The sequence below is a fragment of the Chrysemys picta genome, unplaced genomic scaffold (assembly GCF_011386835.1).
Source record: "Chrysemys picta bellii isolate R12L10 unplaced genomic scaffold, ASM1138683v2 scaf1612, whole genome shotgun sequence".
NCBI classification, from domain to species: Eukaryota; Metazoa; Chordata; order Testudines; family Emydidae; genus Chrysemys; species Chrysemys picta.
In genome coordinates this window covers 6,249-13,908 of record NW_027054318.1, presented here as the reverse complement: position 1 = coordinate 13,908, position 7,660 = coordinate 6,249, and the positions used below count along the sequence as shown (strand labels likewise).

General features: G+C 44.6%; 1 long non-coding RNA gene across 1 annotated transcript; it reads right to left on the bottom strand.

Annotated features, from left to right (window-relative positions):
- Positions 1 to 1,294: 1,294 nt before the first annotated feature.
- LOC135980020 (uncharacterized) lies at positions 1,295 to 3,216 on the bottom strand. Its single transcript, XR_010597252.1, has 2 exons — positions 3,023 to 3,216; positions 1,295 to 2,342 (listed from the first exon to the last, which is right to left on the bottom strand). It is a non-coding gene; the product is annotated as an uncharacterized LOC135980020 (long non-coding RNA).
- Between the last annotated feature and the right edge of the window lie 4,444 nt (positions 3,217 to 7,660).

Here is a 7,660-nt window from a genome sequence, read left to right as displayed (position 1 = left end):
CTCAGCCCCGCCGGGCGGGGGCGGGGTGCACCTGGCATCTGCCCGGTGCGGGGCCCCCCGGGGGGGGCGGGGCCCTCCTTTCTCTCCCTTACCCCCGCCCCGCTCCGGGGTTGTCTCTGTGCGGCAGGAAGCGTTGAGCGGCCCCGGTAGCGTCCCCAGCGCGGCGCAGTTACCATGGGACGGGCGCCCGCTCGCTCTCCGGAAGTCACTGCCGGGAACGGGGAGGGAGAGATGCGGGGCGAGCCGCCATCTTGAGTGTGGCGCAGCGGGGCCTCTCGGCTCTGGCAGGCCCGGCCCGCCGGGGGCGTGTAGGGATTTGATGGCGCAGCCCGCCCGCCGGTCCTGCCCTGCGCTCCGCTCGGGGAAGGGGCCCAGCAGCGCGGACTCCCAGGCCCCGGGGCCCTACGCCTGAGCTCCAGGCGCCCCTGTCCGCATGCCCAGGAGGATGGGGAGCCGAAGGCCACAGGGCTGCGCTGCAGCAAAGGGCCATTGGCTGCAGGGGGTTGGTGAGGATGGAGGCTCAGCCCCACCCGCGCTAGCTGTGGCACAGGGCACAAGCCAGAGAGAGCAGCGTAGCCCCTGATCCTTAATTCCCACCCTGCCTGGGCCAGAGGGCAACTACAGACAGGCTCTTCTCACCCCTTCAGCCACCCTTCCCCCCGTGAGAGTTGCTGACCCTAACAGCATCCCCCTGCAAGCGGCTCCCTGGCATCTGGTTAGGGTGACCAGAGAGCAAGCATGAAAAATCAGGACGGGGGGGGAAATAGGCACTCATAGAAGACAAAGCCTCAAATATCAGGACTGTCCCTATAAAATCGGGACTTCTGGTCACCCTACATTGGGTAGTGAGTTTCAGCTGGCCTGCTGCGTTCTGTGCACGCCAGTTGATTAATGTCATCAACTGCATCCGATGTGTGTCATCATTGGAAAGCTGATAACATACTCATCAATATTTTGCATGGTGCATGTATCGTAAATACCCAACGGGACCATACACGGGAAATATGATACTAAAAGGTATTTGTGAGACAAATCTGGGGAGTGGGAAAACAGGTTTCTCCCAGAGAAAAGATAAGTCAGTAGTTCCAGTCCAGTGCTTCTATATCCTGGGAAATTTCCCAAAACCTAGGAATTTGTGAGTAAAATGTTTCAACTTGGGAAATAGGGAATTTTCATTCAAAACATTTTACTCACAAATTCCCAGATTTTGAGAAATTTCCCAGGACATAGAAGCACTGTAAAAGAACGTTATCTGGGAATTTTTCACCAGATTTGGGACATTTTTAGCACGAGGTTGGGAAAAGTTGGCATCACGCTATAGAAGCACTGTTCCAGTCCGGTGTTCATCAGAATCAATCAGCAATCACATGTCAAGCAGTAATTCGTTTGAATCAGAGGGCAGAAACAGCTCAATTTGCATTTTAGCAAACAGGAGGCAGGAAGAAGCCACCCCCACAGAATTTCCTTCAGCCCCAGCCTCTGTCCTTACAGCTTGAATGAACTTTCCTTTGGAAGGTAATCTTCAGAAGGATCCATTTCAAAGGTTCACTGGACTATAAAAGACAAAGGGCAAAGAGGCCCATGTTATCTTTTCACCTAAAATGACAAAGAAACTGAGCACTTTAGTCTTTGAGGAGAGATCTTCACCATGGGGCAGTCAGCTGTCTTGCTGTAAGAAGTTTGTGGTAAAAATCTTACCTGATACCTAGACCATTCTTATTAAAGTTTTAGCATCAGAAAATGTATTTTTACTTTTGTTTGTAACCCTTTCTAACTTAATTCCTTCTACATGGTATCACTTAAAATCTGGTCTCCTTTTGTTAATAAGCTTGCTTTACTTTTTATCTGAACCAACCCAGTGCTATGTTTGAATGGTAAGCCACTTGAAATGATAAAGCTGGGCATTTTGTCTCTTCAGAGGACCAAACAAACGATTGTTCCTCTGCATGGTCCAAGAAAGGGCTGGAAACTGCAAACCACACAGTTTTGTGAAAATGAGAGACTGGGGCATGTTGTGGTCCTCTTGCCGGGTGTAACCAAAGCTGGTGGATACTGGAGTGTAACAAGGAGGCTGCCAGAATCAGAATTGGTGAACCACAGCTGGTTAACTCAGTCTTTGCTTGTCTACTGGTATTCAGGCTGTGAGCTACAGCAGCAGAGCATTTATGGCACCCAGGGTTACAGGCAGTAACACAACCACTTACTGGTGTGGATTGCACCCCACAATGTGAGTATCCATATCCCTGCAACTAGAGTCTCTGGAAACAAGAGTGGTTTGTCAGAGTTTTTTAATTGTTAGTTTCCCCAAGAGCGCTTCCTTATTTGCTTTTTGAGTTTGGGTGCTAGAAGAGAAGGAGATTAGGATTATTTGAAGGACAGCAGGGTAGTCCGCTAGTTAGAAAAGATAAGGAATCAGGACTCTTGAGTTCATTTACTTTCATCATAGGGAAGTCAAATAAACTCTTTATGCTTCTGTTTCACAAACAGTCAAATAAGGCCTCAAAGAAATCCTGTGAGGATTAATACATTCAACAAGCAGGTTTGTAAGGCTCTTTGAGATCCTTCAATGAAGGGCGCTACATAGAGTATTGGTGATCAGGCCCACTGCCTCCCAATCACCCTCTCCTTGCCTGGGGTCACCCTACAGCCAGTCTGCCTCATTTCCCTCACCTTTCCCCAAAGGACTTCTTAAATTCCACACCCTTTTGTCCACTCACAACATCCCTTCTTGAGGTCTGGGTTTATTCAGATAAAATATACTAAAAAAAAAAAAAAATTCAAATTGCTGAAGCAATCTATTCATTTTATCTTCTTGTCAGATCACTCCTCAGCCTTTCCCACCTGTAGCCTCAGCCCCACACCCCAGGACTCTATGCTGGAGCCTGATCACTCCTAGCAGTCTCTGATCACTGTGCTCCCAGGCCTTCCCTGCTTTAATAGGCGACTCCCAGACCCTGCCTGGCTGAGTTCAGCTTCCTGGCCCAAACCCAGTCAGGATTTCCTACTGGAACCTCATACTCACTAGGTTCTAGCTTCAAAACTCCACTGACCTCAGGATCTTTGCTACAGGAGCCTCTCTCTTTCTTTGCAATTTCCTGCTGATCGATAAAGGAAACCACCTGATCCAACCCAGGTGTGCCTTTTGAGTAATCAGGGTTGGCTAGCCCCAGTACCTCTAGCCTTTAAGAGTCAAGCTACCCTGTTGTTCAATGGTATTGTTGGCTTTGCTGATGGTGTTTCTCTTCTTTGTGCTTGCTGACATACTACTGGTCAGTTATTTCAAGATTGCATGTGCCTGAGATAATTCAGTCTGGGTAACAAGTTTTTCATAGTACTCACACTTACCGTAAAGATAGCAAATAGCACTGGATGTATGTCATTTGTCAAATTACAAACAGCAGTTGACTATGAGGGGTTTTAGACATTTCAAGTGCAAACAGTGAAATGGGAAGAGGAGTGTGGGGCTCTGTTCTTTAATGGCTTTTGGAGGTTGTTAATCGAGTTGTGCTTCAAGAGGGTCTCTTTAGTTAGCCCCCCAGCAACACTAGGCATGACAGCAACATTTACAGAAGTAATAATACTAGTTTCTAAACCAAGATTGGGCCTTAACCTACAGATAGTGTAAGTAGGATACCTAGGAGTACACTTTTTTCGACTTGTTTTATGGATCTAAACTGGTGATTTATGGGCTTAAATGGGTGAATAAACCAGAAGAAACCATCGCTATAAATTTCTGCAATAGACACTCAAGCGCAGTGCAGTCCAAACTACATCTTTCAAAAAGTAAGGCATGAAAGACATGATTTGTACGTTGAGCACGTAATTGACATTTTCTGTCGTTTAATCTTAGGCGCAATTGCTGTAACCAGATGCCACAGTTCAGTCGCTTACTGGTTATATTTATATAATTGTCTGAAAGCTATACAAACAAAGATCTGGAAAAAGATTTGTTTCTTTAGATTCTGGACTGCAAGTCTGAAACAAGAGCTGAATTTTCCTTGGCCAAGAGGCCAGTGTAAATCCAAAAATATTGTCAATTTATATTTTGAGATGCTGGAAAGAGAGATGGTTCAATTATGCAGCCCATAGAATACACAGAAGTGGATACTGTTTTCTTTAATTCTGTAAAGAACAAGTATTTCTGAGATACATGTTAGAGATAAACAGACATTTATAGCTGTGTGTGGAATTAAAGGGGGGAATTAGAGTCACATAAACAGAAGTTATACCACATCTGGTATTAAAATTACTGTTTTCAATTTAAAGATTTTTAAAAGTACAGCGATGTTTTAAAAAGAAAATATCTCAGGGGCGGGGGGGGGGGGAGGCTCTGCACTGGGAACGGTAGGGAGCTGTTAGAGGAGTTGTTGCAAGGGTGGTGGTAGGGGGAGAGAAATAGGCTGGGCTCCCCATGACCACTCCACCAACAACCACGCTGGAATGGATCATGGCCCCAGTGATCTAACCACATGGGGCAGGAACTACTCCATCCTAGGGGGCTGAGAAAACAGCAGGAAGAGAGAGAACAATACTGGGCTCCCTCCAGTCACCCCTCTTAGCCATTGTACATGTCTCTAGCAGCCCATCCCTCCAATTGGGGCACCACATGGGGTAGATACCCCGCACTCCTGGAAGTGGGGAGAAAGAGAGACAGATCAGTCTCGCCCACCCACCTCTGGACCCAGTACACAGTCTCTGGGCTAACAGCCTTCTCTGGCTGCCTGCTAATGTGAGCTCTGGAGCTAAACTTGTTCTGCAATACTGAAGATTCAGTGTGCATTATGTGGGGGTTGTTTCATTGCACAGAATAGAAATTGTTTTAAAACTTTTTCCAATTAAAAAAATACATAAAATTACACACAAAAACTACACTAGAAGAACATGACTTAGATTGCAAAGTCAAACACAAAATGTTAAGCAATGCCAGTTTTGCAGTTGTCCATGCCACCTTAGTTCAGCCTCCTTGTACATATGCCTTATGACAGTCTTTAATTACATGGTCACATACTGTTTTTTCCGTAGGACCCTTCCTTCATTCAGTGCACACAATGGTCACACAAGAGGGCAGAGCTTAGATTGCACTGACCTCTATTAATCCGACTACGTTTCCCAGACCTGAAGAAGAGCTTGGTGTAAGCTCAAAAGCTTATCTCTCGCTCACCAACAGAAATTGGTCCAATAAAAGGTATTGCCTCACCCACCTTGTCTCTCTAATATCCATAAATCTGGCATTTCCAAATTAAGTACTTAACTTTATAACTTAAAGTTCTTTTGACATATTTTTGTATGTTATGTATTAATAGATGATATGCAGTGTTGTAGCCATGTCAGTCCCAGGATATTAGGGAGACAAGGCGGGTGAGGCAATATCTTTTATTGGGCCAGCTTCTGTTGGAGAGAAAGACATGCTTTTGAACTACACAGAGTTCTTCTTCAGGTCTGGGAAAGGCACTAAGGCCATGTCTACACTAGCGAGCTTACAGTGGCACAGCTGTGATGCAGCTGCGCTGCTGTAAGATCACTTGTGTAGCCGCTCTATGCCGATGGGCGAGAGCTTCTCCTGTTGATATAGCGCTGTGCACACTACCACTTATGCTGGCGAAACTTACGTTTTTTTCATACCCTGGAGTGACATAAATTTTGCCGACATAAGTGGTAGTGTAGACATAATCCAAGTGTGGCGTGCTAAACTATCTGTTCCATCTTGTATTTAGCTGTAAGTAGTTAGCACATATTCTAAGGGACCATTCAAGGTGAAGTGGCCCATTAACATATGACTACAGGGGGGTTAATGGGCCACTTCACCTTGAATGATCCCTTAGAATATACACTATCTGTTCCATCTTGTGTTTTAGTGGTGGGCATGACTACACTAGAGAGTTTACAGTATCATGCAGCTGCGCCGCTGTAAGCTCTCTGCCAATGGGAGAGAGCTCTCCCGTCAGCTTAATTAATCCACCCGCAACGAGAGGCAGTAGCTATGTCAGTGGGAGAAGCTCTCCCACCACCATAGAGCGGTCCACACCGGGGCTTAGGTTGGTGTAACATATGTCGCTCAGGTTGGTTTATTCACACCCCTAAGCAATATAAGTTATGCCGACATAAGCTGTAGTGTAGACATAACGTCAGTATCTTTCCCAGACCTGAAGAATTGCTCTGTGTAGCTCGAAAGCTTGTCTTTCTCACCAACAGAAGTTGGTCCAATAAAATATATTAACTCACCCACCTTGTCTCATATATTCATAGAGTTTAAGGCCGGAAGGGACCATCAGATCATCTAGCCTGACCTGTATGTAACAGGCTGTTAAATTTCACCTTGTTGCATCTGTTGTTGAGCCCAGTAACTTATGTTTGACATACTAGTCATTAAGTTAAGCAAATAAGACTTTGAATACATCCAGGAAGTAGAATTGCTGCGGAAGAAAGTTACATTTTAATGTCACTTTTTGGGGTGGAGCTACACTTGAAGAGTGTGGAGGTAAATTAGAAAAAGCAAGTGAATTTAGAAAGCCATAATTCAATTAATTTGAGGTGAATAAGGAGAATTCCAGTTTTGTCTGGTTCTACAGAAACTTTGCCCACCAAAGCTTCTCAGAAGGATAACCAGTTACATCATGAGAACAATGTTTCATTGGCTAATTACAGCCAGAGGGTGGGATGCTGTTACTCTCAGATCTTCCTAGATGTCTCTAGCTTTTCTTACAGATTGGAGTCTGTTTCCCCCTACCTATCACAATCATTTTAATAGATTATGTAATTCTCATGGCCTTTTCACTAAATTTAATGAAGTGTATCTAGTGAATATAACTTGGGCTTCAGTGTCTTTCTTTTGCTAACTCTTTGTGGCAGAACACGTCACGTTTTCGGAAATTTAAAATGGTCTGTTAAGAAATATTTATCTCCTATCAGACAGTGCCATCTAGTGACTAGATGTAGAAACGGATATAAGTATAATGTAACTAATGGAGCTTCTTGTCAGATAAATAAGTAGTTTCAGGATAAATAAGTAACATTTTCGAAATGAATGAGTTTTACAAATTGAGTTTATCATTGTAAGTTAATAGCATTTTGGCAGACGCAAAAATGTTATGCTTGTGCATACAGTATGTTGCTTGTATGGGGATCATCAATGGGTAGTAACATTTACTTATTTAGATTTTTATGGCACTAATTTCTGACACTGACACTTTGCAATATTTGAAATCAATTCTAGTAATGTATCAAATGTGTATATCGATAATTTGCTTCTGGCTCCACCATTATCAGTAGTTAAGCAACCTTTTCCATAGCAGAGGCAACAATCACAAAAGAAACCCACCACCTCAAGCCTGTCACCAAACTTCACCCTGAAGCCCCTGAAAAGATTGGGATCATAAAGGTCAAAGGCCCAATCCAAGGCTTATTGCATATATAGGCCCTAAATTAGTCTAGAAGAAGTTGATTGTAAATGTTAATGTCTTCATAATGATCTCATTTCATCTGGCCATGCTCTGCCTATCCCTCCTGCACTACTTCTATTGTTGGGCCACACCCCAGGCTGCCCTTTTATGCCTGACACAAAATGCTGCCATTCTCTCTTCATTCAAATCCCTCCGTAAAATACAATTCTTCCTCCATTCCCACCCCGAGTTAGCACACGCAACTTGTATGTGCTGCTACA